This window comes from Cyprinus carpio, chromosome A23 (assembly GCF_018340385.1).
Source record: "Cyprinus carpio isolate SPL01 chromosome A23, ASM1834038v1, whole genome shotgun sequence".
Taxonomy (NCBI): Eukaryota; Metazoa; Chordata; class Actinopteri; order Cypriniformes; family Cyprinidae; genus Cyprinus; species Cyprinus carpio.
The window spans coordinates 17,112,717-17,124,966 of NC_056594.1; positions in this window are offsets into that span (position 1 = coordinate 17,112,717).

Genomic DNA, 12,250 nt, shown 5'->3' on the forward strand with positions numbered 1-12,250 from the left:
TGCACTTATTTCTGTTCTGAGATTATTTGCATTACTCTGTATAACTTGCGTGTGATCGTTTTTAACAGCTACAAGTTGTTCTGAAATGTCGTACTTGGGTGTGAAATAATAAAACAGCCTGTGCGAAAATGATATCCTCCATGTTAGATTTTTTTTTCATAATGATACGTCACATTTTTTATAAACCAAATAATAATAAATATACAAAATTATATATTTTATTATTTTTATCTATGTTATTGCATTTATGTTCATAATTTTATATTCATATTATTATATTTATTTTAATATTTAGACACAAATATAATTTTAAATGATGTAAATATGTAATTAAAATGTAATTAAAATATAAAATGTATATATATATATATATATATATATATATATATATATATATATATATATATTATATATATATATATATATATTAAATTATATAAAGTATTATAGTACTATGCAAACAAATCACAAACTATTTTTTAGCAATATTACTATACCTATTTGTTAGCAATATAATAATCAAAACCCACCCTCTGGCAATAAAGCTCTGTCTCTCTCCTCCCATTCCATTTACTCCAAAACAGGAAACCCGAAGCAAAACCAACAGTCCTGGATAACACTGCCAAACTAAACACAACAGGTGTTCATTTTGGAAAACCAAGAAAGGCTTGTTGTCACCACCCAGGGTACTAAATTTACAAGCAGCTCTTTGTTAAAAACAAGTGTGCACTAAAGAAAACAATGGCCCTGGATTTAACACAGAGATTAACCTGTGCTCTTACTTTATGCACTAATTCTTAGCAATTATATCCAAAAACTTGGAAATTCATAAAATATTTTTTGGTTCTCTTTTATTCCAGGAAACATGAAAAATGTAGCAGAGAGGAAATGTGCATCCTCTGTATCTCCAATTATACTGAAACCACTTGTGTATCAACCCCCAAAAGACAAGTGTTTTCCGAGGGCTTGATTTCTCCCTCTGAGGCACACAGGAAATAGTCCCTTCACCCTGAATCACCCCTCTATATATCCCATCCTTCAGCACGATCCCTCTTTGTGTTTCCAATGATTTCATGTGACTTGAGTGAATAGGCCTCTTGTGGGGTGATTTAGTAATAAATTATTCTCCATCTCTCTTCCAAACTCTCTCTCTCTCTTGCTGTTATGCTCTCATTCTATATCTCTACAACATACTGTTGTCATTTTAGCCTGGGTAATAACATCCGTCTCAGGTAATCTGATCACAGAGTCAGATTGGTGACCTGGTGACTCCTGTGACTGCATGTGGCCGGATTTCACCAAATCTGATTTTGTGTTGGTGATCAGTTACTACATCGGCGTAGTGCATGATGATAAAGTAAACAAAAGCAAAAAAATTATTAAATAAAAAGTTTTTATATTCATTATAAGTATACTCTTCTGTTTTTTTTTCCCCTCTGATCTGCTATTTAGTTTAAAGAAAGCATTTGGGTACTGAATGCATTGGGATGTGTTATCATTTAACAGAATATATTATCTCTCATCACTGAACAGCTCCTGTGTGCTCGGTGGGGACCTCTTGTCCTGCCCGTATCTTTGTCTGTCAATCTTTACCTCCCATAGATGTTGATTTGAAGCCATTAACAATTTTAAATCACTCAATAACGCTGTCTAGCAACCCTTGAGATACTGAAAATCCTCCTTCTAATCTAGAGTCTAGAGTGTCACATGTCAGATAAACTCGCTCATGTGGTCAGACATGAAAGTCAGAAATGACAAGCCACAATCATCTACCCTTTACACCCAAACTGACCACACTCACCATGATGGTGTGAAGGAAACCCTGAGAAACTAAAAATCTACCCTCATACTTTCTCACGATAACGTCTTTTCATGAACACTTCCTTGCTCCCACAGAGTCTCACTTCGTCTTCTCCTCCCTTACAGAATGATCAAGGCTTTATCGACTGACATCAGCATGATGACAGACATTTAAAGACCAGATCAATGGACCAACAGGCACCGCAGTCTTCTTCCAAGCATGTACAAAATCCCAGCGCTTCCTTTCTATGTAATCCCATGATGCAAAGCTCTTAATGCACTAAAATGATTCCATGGCCAAAACATTAATGAGATGATGTCACTTCATTCCCCCACACACACACACAAAAAAAAAAAAAAAAAATGCCAGGAACGCCACAGTTTTCTGCTGACATCACCGTGCACAATTCATGTCAGACGAGGCCCCTGAGCACCCAGATGCACTCAGGTCCTGTAAATAAAAGAGTGTTGAGCTAATCTGAAGAGTATGCTGAAGAGGCAACAGATGTAATGTTCATGACACAATGTTTCTCCTGAAAACAAGGTCACAGCTGTGTCAGGACATGTCTCAGATAGCAGAGGAGCGCTGAGGAATTGAAGCAAGGAGCAAGAGTTCAGTGAGTTTCTATGACGTTGCTAAAAATAAGGATAATTGTAATTCTTTGTCTTTAGCTAATGAGTCGTAATCTCAAATGTTTTTAAAGTCAACATGAATACGGTATTCAAAATCTATATCTCTTTTGTAATATGACATCTTTTGGTATGTAGGACGGTACTTCTTCATATTCATTTACAATTGGTTGGATTATAAAAAAAAATCGGTGGTATATTCTAGAACCGGTTTTCATACAAGTTTATTTTTACATTTATTGTACTTTCGGATATGTGCTGAAACTTAATACATGGAAGTATTGCCAGCATCTAAAATGTGTATTTACCTATGCTTTACTTATGTTGTAAAAAAAAAAAAAAAAAAATTAAATACTTTGACGTATTTCTATTCTTAATATATTTGTAAAGTTTAATTTTACTATTATATAGATATTTTTTAAACCCTAACTTTACATCGCTAAACCTAAATACTTCTTAATGATCTAAAAACAAACATTAATATATACATATATGGTTTATATATTTTGTATTAACATTAATCCACCTTCCACCATACTGTAGCTAATTACCTCTCTCATCATTCATCTGCATGATGTCAGCACGTCCCTTCTGTGTTTGGGCATCTACAGCAGAGTGAGTTGACCATGACATGTCTCACGAGAGCCATTTTAAAAAGAGATTCATAAAAAATATGAGTGGGTGAGTTAGATTTTTCTTTATCGTGTAATTTACTGTGACCCTCTTTGTTTTCCTTTGGAAATGAAGATGTCATTTGTTAGGTATGTAAAAAATATTTGGAAGAGATTGCAGCCGTATTGTTTTCAAAAGGCACTTCAGCAGCACGAGTGTTTACACATCAGTGTTGTCAGAACAATGGGAGGCATGGAGACTTACTACAAAGAAAAACTACAAAGAAAGAGATTGCAGGGAAGAAAGATGAAAATGGATATATGAGGCAACATTTTTTTTTCCAACCAGTGAGAAATGTTTAAAAAGATAGCTTCCCAGCAAGGTACAATTTACACAAGAATTTACACATTTGGAGCATAGCAGGAAAATCCATGTGAAAAAAGAGACTGTAGTTTACAGTGAGTGATATAAAAAAGACATTAAAGATCAATCTGTGTAACAAGCACTTACTATAACTGCTAATTATGAATTTCAATGCTGTTATAGTGAACCTATCTTGTTTATAAGCTTAGAATTGTGTACTATGAATATTGTTGACTACTATGACCATTGGCTCATTATTTTCCTCATGTTAAAGTCACTTTGGATCTGTTAAATGAATACTTAAATGTAGAGTAAATGTATTTGGATGTGTAACGTTATTTAATGATCAGATTATCTGCTGGATAAAACCAGATTTCATATATATATATATTATATACATATATTGCATTAAGGATTTATTTTTTCTTTTTGATTGAATTTTTGATAAAAAAAAATTTAATAACATTTTTGATGAGTTTTCCAAAATATTTTATTACAGTTTTCTTTGTATTAATGTATTACAGTATATTTTTTAATAAAGCAATTAGGATTTTATTAATCTGCTTTAATAAATAAATTACAACTTTATTTAATAAAAAGTTTTTATTTTGTCATATTAATTATTTTTGCATTACGATAATTTGAATTTGACAGAAAATAAGATTAATTTTAAATAAATTTTACAATAATTGTTTTTTTTTTTTTTTAAGTGAAATACTTCCCAGAGATGTTTTTGACAATTTTTGTGAGATTCATTCTTTCACTCAAACTCTTTTCCTATAAACCCTTTTTTCTTCTCAGGAAACGTTTCTTCAGCTGATGTGCAGCTGTTTTCTGGGTCCTCTTGGAACAGCTTTATTATGCTGCCATGTTCTGCCTTTGTCAAGTTCCTCTCTTAATTTCCTGCGCAATGGCCATGTGCCTGCAAATATATTATATAAATGATTTCGTATGGTTCTTGCCATATGGTTCAGTAGTACCTCTGCTGCAACGTACAAACATCTCACAGGGCAAAGAAGATTTTAAAGTGTATACTGTAACATAATCAATTTTATGTTGCCATTTGATGTGCATATCTTTTTCAATAATGTGACAGAAACTCCTATTGTGACATCGGAGGGTTCAGTGCTCCAGGTCAACCATAATTTACATCATATGGGTGGACTTTCACTGTGTGACTCATAGATCTCCCTCTGCCTGCAAAATGAGGAAGTACATCACTATCTGCTACTAGCCCCTCTTCTGTTCCCAAACTTAATCTTCTTTTGAAAAGGAAATGTCACTTACCACAACTTCCTTTCACAGCTGCCTCAGCTTGCTAAGGTAAAATTTCTGTGCAAATATTTACTCAGAATTTGGTTTGACGCTATGTGTGACAATTAGATTCTATTTATAAAGCTGAGAGGAACTGAACGTTCTAAAAGTCATTCAGCAATTTTTAATTAGATGTAATGTGCTATTACAACAATAAATATGTTGCTATAACCACAAGTAAAATAAAACAAATGGTTGTTATAAGCTAAACTGTTTACTCATTCAAAATGAGTCACTAGCACAGTACCGTATGTACAACAGAAATGTCTCCACTCACCGTGTTTCTTCAGCTGTAATGGCAGCCTTTGTGTTTTTTCTTCCTTCACTGGAACAAAAACAAGTTTTTTCCGTTACCTGTGAAGGAAACTTTCTAAGTTCCACAAGAAAACACTGAATGGAATAAGGCATGTACATGTACCTTACTGATTTACTGTATACAGCCAAAATAATCTTGAGGCTTGATTACTGTTTATTTAATCATTTTTGTGGTTCTGTCATCAGGGAAAAACAACATAATCGTGACATAAGAGGGAGTTTTATTGTCCACCAGGTAAAAATCATAAGTCAGATCAATTAGAAAAATAAAAGCATACCTCTCAACCCTCTACATTGTGAGTAAATCACTCGCATATGTGACTAAATCTTGTTAGTTAGTTCTCTTTTATTGTCTCCCTTAGGAGAAATATGCAACTAAATCTTCACTCTCGCGACTAAATTATGTCTAATATTAGCCAATGGCTAATAAATTCTCAGATTTTACTTGCCAGTGTGTGAGTTTGAGGCTAAGTATAAGTTTAACACCGATATATTTTCACTTGCCGAACACTCTGATTGAGCGCTTCAGAGTTTCTATCTTCGTTAAGTGATCTGTGATATTTTTTCAGTTCATCTCAATGGATGCACAGCCTACCTGTGTTTGTGTATTTGGCGTACCTTAGACTCTAGTGTGAAGGCGCACAACTCGCGTCGCTTTCTCTCACATGCATGAAAATTTAAAATAAAACTAAATTGTTTTTGGGAAATGAAATAAAGCTGAAATAAATAAAATAGAAAAATTAGATTTAAAAACTTATTAGAAGTTATACATGTTGCTTTGGAAACTCACTGAAATAGGTTTATTAGCAAAACTAAAATTTAACAAAAATGACGAACTGAAATAACGATTAATTAAAGCTATATAGATATATTTAGGGGGAAAAAACAAAAACGAATAAAAATGGAAAAAAGCACATCAAATTACTGAGACAAACTAAAATGAAAACTGAAATATAAAAGAAAAAGCTAATTCAAGATATTAAGAAATACTATAATAATATATAAATAAAAATAGCACTGGCTCTTGAGTATACCACCAATAATAATGTCATATTGGCTAGAGAAAAAAACACTAGAAAAGTTTAAAACTAAACAGAAAAATCGCCAAAATTGACATTCAGCCTACTATTAAGTTTTTTCTGCAAGAAACTTATTTTCCATTTGCCAACCAGCCTCTTTTTGCCAAGTTCTTAACTTGCTCGTTCATTTTACAAGTGCATAAAATGGCAAAAAGTACCCTTCCATCATTCTTGAGTCACATTTTTACAGCTTTACTTCTCTCCCCACATGTTAAGTTTTCCTCCATTCGATGTGTTCCACAGGGAGGTGTTAAATCTATTCTGAGTGTGGATGTTGGAGTGCAAATGCATCAATGGGAGATTGTTGTATCATTCTCTTTGTAAGAATCACAGAATTCCCTCAGGCTGCGGTTATGAAGGAAATGACTGTAGCTCATCAGACTTTGTGAAGCTCTAATGATGGTGAGCTTGCTGTGATCAGAGAGTGTTGTTTTTAAATTAATTGCTGGTCTTTTTTAGATATACACACTGATGATTCACTTTGAACTTGATCTATAATTCATTTTTAGTCAAGTCCCTCTAATAGCAGATATACACAGTACAGTAGCACTGAATTTTTAAAGAACAGGTCCAAATGGTAAGAGACAACCAGCTGTTTTAAAGCCTTTCACTTCAGTCTAAAAAAGCTTTCCTTTGGCTTCAAAGTAACAAAGATCAATTCATTGACCCGATTATAGCAAGGGCTTAGAGAGAAGAACATTTTCATAGAAAATTTGACTATTATCTACAAATGGATAAATGAGGCCTGTTTCACACCTCATACAAGAGCAGCACATATAAATTTTAGCGCCCATAATAACACCATTCACACTGCCCACGAAAGCAGCTCGAGATTCTCTGTGGAGCCTAATTGCCGCGCATAATGCACAATAAACCTATTTATCAATACAATATTTTGCAGGCTTTTAAAAGCAACATAGAATATCACAGCGAACACTCGCCTATTGTACGGGGAAAAGACTGACGGAAGTGACTGGCACAGAAACACGGGAATGGGAATGTATCGTCAGCGGCAATGCATTCTGGGAGTTTAGGTCACGGGAGCTAAAGTGGAGACTGGATAATATAGTGAATGTAGACGCTTGATAACATTTAATGTTTATATAGCGTTGGAGTGGTTAAGGCTTACTTCTTTGCATGGAATAAATAATAATAAATGATTGACTCTGTTTGAGATCTAGCTATGTATTCTCCCCTTTAAAAATAACCAAAGTGTTTTCTAATCTAACCAAAGATCTTTACCAACTATAATAACAGCAACATTACCACTGTATTGAAAGAGACTGAACAATGAACATTTGCAGCCCTTCGGACAAACCACAGAGTGATTTTTTTTATTTAAAGAGATTTAAATATTAGTCCGTTTTATTCTAAGAGTAAGATGGTTTTCAAAAGAAAAACTATTAATAGTAAACGGTCATTTTCCTGTGGTGATTTGCGTGTGTTTACACTGTGTACTCCTGAGCATAGACATATAAATACGCTATTTATATGTCTATGCTCCTGAGCGTGACCTAAAACATGGCGGAATCCAACGCGGCGTGACATAGACCCCCATTCTCTGTTCAGAAGATTTAAGCAGTTCAGAGCTAGAATTCGGTGTTTGACTTCAGTTAATTACCATTCGGTTGTAACTGTGGTCCTGCTCCACATCATGTAAATCAGAATTTGTGACGAAGTCATTAGCATTTTAGTCAGTCATTTGAATTACACTGTTACTGATATTAGTTACGTTCTATTTCTATGACGGTGCGCTCGGAAGCCACGCCCACAGAGGAATCTCATTGGTCCAAATTACTGCTCCATATATCTGACCCAGAACACCTGAGAAACTCTTGTGGCAATGTTCCGAACTAACCACCTCTAAACAGTAAATGTGTTCTGATTGGCCGTTTTCGTTTCAGGTTGCGTAGTGTGGACAGACACATTAAAAAATATTTAAGAGGGTTTTTTTTTCTTCCTCTTTTCTTTCCCTTTCATCACTTAGCCTATATTTAAGACTTCATTGCTGTTACATATTATAATTAGCAATTATGTCTGCCCTTACACAACTGTAAATGGTTAATATTGTTTGTTAAAGCCTATTTTGTATGTAAATTGTATATTTTTAATTAAAAAAATAGTAATAGACAAATAGTAATGTTACAGTCAACAAAACCGTATAGGCCTAATGATTATTATTATAATAAAAAAATACTAATAAATAAATACAGTAAAAAGCAAAAGACACGAACTCATGGGTCACAAAGTCATTTTCTTTTTTCCTGTAAATGTGATCAATTTTAAGACTGGAGCTCTGAATCATTTTTCACCCATAACTCTGCTTTTGCCACGTCATATAAAAGGATGTTGTTGTTATTCCACTGAAAGCATTATGTGTGTTCCTGACACATTCTTCAGGTTATCTACACAAACCTGCTACAGATTGTTCAAGTGTTCTTATTCACATCATTCTGTTTAGTTATTCAGCAAAACCACGCTAACACTTTGGCATTTCCTTACCGTTGCATTGTATTGCACAGTCATTGGTTCTAACACTATCTGCATTCCCTCAGCTCTTCCGGCTTTTGGAAGCACCACACAATGGTGAAGCCAAGAAAGGAAGTGATGGATGACTGACAAATCTTCCTTACCGCTTCTTGAATAATGCTCATATCCTGGTATGGTGACAGATTGGTGCCATACACGCAACAAAAATATGAAATAAGTGATATGTACTGGCAATATAAATGATTTTTATATCTTAAATGTATAGAAATAAGCTTTAAAAAGCACAATAACTTCCTTAAATATGTACAATCAAAAATTTGCCTTTGTATTCCTTCAGAATGAAACTAAGTCATTGTTTTACATAGATGTATGTGTCTTTCAAAAGCAGATGTTCTGCAAGAACCCATCAAAATGAATAAGTGAATAGCACATAGCAGTGAATGGGGACATCCTTAAAGGACAACACAACATTTTAGCAATATTTAGGATGTGTGTGGCAATGTTTTACACTGCTAAAGCATACAGGAAGAGAATGCAGACACCCCTGAGACAAAGAGACATTTGGTCACTATACCCACCAAGCTGTTTCCTCCCATTCAGGGTGTACAGGAAAATTTCATTGTTCTCCAGGCAAGGCATGAAGTGATGTTGAAAAGATGGTCACTAATTTTATTAGTGGTCGCCAAATCAGATACAATACAGACTTTACCTCTATTTGCATGATTAACGGACAATGGCTTAGTGCCCTCCTCCACCCTTTGCTAAAATTAAATGTGCACAACAAGGAATACCGAACATTGAAATAAACCTGGTCTTTCCCTAGATGCAATTCTTCACCAGGATGTCAGCAACCTTCCTCAGGCCATTCCTTCCTCTTTCATTCTGAATAACTGTGTGACACATTAGAGACGTTCATGTGTTTATTGAAAGCCCTGTATTGTTTCACAGCATGTCGGTGATGCTTTCATCATTACTCACGTTCTTTAACCAAAACCAGTCTTTTTGCGAACATGAAAGTGATAAATGAATGAAAGTGAGAAAGCTGAGCTGAAAGACAGGCTGGTTTCTGCTGGTTTTACAGTCCGCATCTGGGGTGTGAATAAACAGAAGATGACTGCAAACAGTGAGGTGGATCTTGGGATGGCTTGGTAGGCCTCATATTTGACATAATTAAATACAAAAAGACATACATATATATATATATATATAGGTCCGCAGTTCACCTACAAATACATTTCCCAGATCTGCCATGGGTTATTTTTGGTTCAACAGCAAAGAACAAGGACATACTGTGAACAAGACTGAAAATTTCATCCCCATGTGCAGCATAAGGGTTATGTCTGATGAAGAGAGGAAAATAGCAGGTTTTCCCTGGATGTTCCAGATCCACTCATGGGAGCGTTTCGCCCTCTAGTGGAACGGAACGCTTTGTGCTAAATGCAAAGTGGATTTTTTTCACGTGACTCGTTCCCTCAAACTATTTGCGCTCAAAACGTGACAAGTTCCACTAATGTGGTCTTCTTGAAAAGATTTACTCGATTTGTTATCAAAAAAAGTGAAATAAATTACGACTGAGCTGGGAGTGTAACAGACGACATGGATACAAGATTTTAAATTATTTTACCGCATGTTGACACGTATTGTAGCGATACTAGAGACAATATGTATTTAATTTTTTAAATTTTATTTTATTTTACTTTTTTTTTTTTTTGAGGTACGATTCAGTTATTTTTTGTCGGCTGAGTTTGTATTGAAGCCGGACCCTTCCTGTGCTTTAAGGTAATTTTGATTAGTTAAATGTCTTGCTTTGGTCTTGACTGGAAGTGTTCTGTTTGCTCTGCTAACTACTAATAAAATAATATAATATAATTACTAAAACTCAAACTAAAACTAATTAAAATAAAATAAAAACTATATAGAAATGTGTTTGCAAAATAAAAAATAAACTAAAACTAACAAAACCATTGATGAAACTTACTAAAACTAAACTGAAATTTAAAACAAAATTGAAAACAATATTAAAATAAAAACTAATTTAAAAAATGCAAAACTATCATAACCTTGTGACAAACGTAAATCAAGTCACAGTACCAGTCAATATGGGAGCAATTTTGAGTGGATGTGAGAATAGCCACAATATTTGGACAATCATACATTGTTGTTTGTTGTTGTTATTGTTTCTTATGTTTTATGATGCATCAAAACTTTTGATTCTGCATTTTGACTGACTCTGCAATAGGTCTATCTAGGTTGTGATTTATTTCTGTTATAGTTGTCTTCAGCCATTTTGGTGTGTTAAATTTGATTCAGTTTTGGACTTCCCATTTTTATGTTTAAATTTACATTGTGATAAACAAGGTTGTGTTCCATATTGTGGTGTTCAGCAATTTTATGGACAAAAATAAAACCATTAAAATATCAATTAAATAAGTATTGTGATACTTGGTGCCACAGTGACACTCTTGTCCCAAAAGTTATTTCTATACCACGATACTCAATGTTTCCCACGGCGAGTAAATTTTTTGCTCCTACCAAAATTGAGGGTTCCCCCACCTGCCAAATCCCACTTTAACAATTGTTTTCTTTATTTTATATTTTATTTCACTCACATACACGCTCACATTGAAGATGGACACAATTGTTTTCTTTATTTTATATTTTATTTCACTCACATTTTCATATAAAACTTTGTATGTTTTGTCTCCTCTGTAGGCAACAGTTAGCATAAGTCACTCTTACAGCGCACAATTCAACTCCATTCAGCCTTATTAATACAGCACCTCACACACACACACACATACAATCATAATATAAGTTCAGTTACTGCAGTGGTCTCAAATCTGAGTACTTAAAAAGGTGGTGAAATGGAAAACAAAACATATATCTGACTAAAAAGATGCTTAGCGTTACAGCTACAGGTACATTAGCATGTGCAACATTCAAGCCTCCTTTTAAAAGCATTAGGTTTTAGACCACTGGACGGGTGGATGTTCATATGTCAAAACTATTAACAACAAACAAGACTGACTCGTTCTACCATGTTTTGGTCAATAGCAGGCCCTTCGACCACCATTTTTAAGGATACGTCAGTTTCTAGCTCAGACACTGCTACAGACAAAACTCTTGAGTGCAGGAATGTGTGAAGGTGGCATATCATAAAAACTAGAAATAAAACACACATAGTCAATACATTAAGATCATTCAGTAAACTGAGACGAAGAGACATGTTAACATACAATGAGGCAAAAGCAAATTAAGAAAAAAAACAAACAGTAACAGTATAAAACAAAATCCTTCTCGTTTGATTGGTCATTTGCAAAACTATTGCAAAATTATTGCAGATTTAGATTTGAATCAAACTTAATGCTTGGAGCTTTACAATGTTAAGTCATATGAGGGTGCAAACATGCTAACAAATTCATGATTAACCTCACATGCTCCATTTCAGCTAATGTAATCACATAATGAAGCATCTCCTTTACTCATGAATTAATGGTGTTGTAAGGATGAGTAAATTTTAATCACACACAACATATATTCTACATATAGTTTTTACACAGGGGGAGTCGTGGCCTAATGGTTAGAGAGTCGGACTCCCAATCGAAGGGTTGTGAGTTCGAGTCCCGGGCCGGCAGGAATTGTGGGTG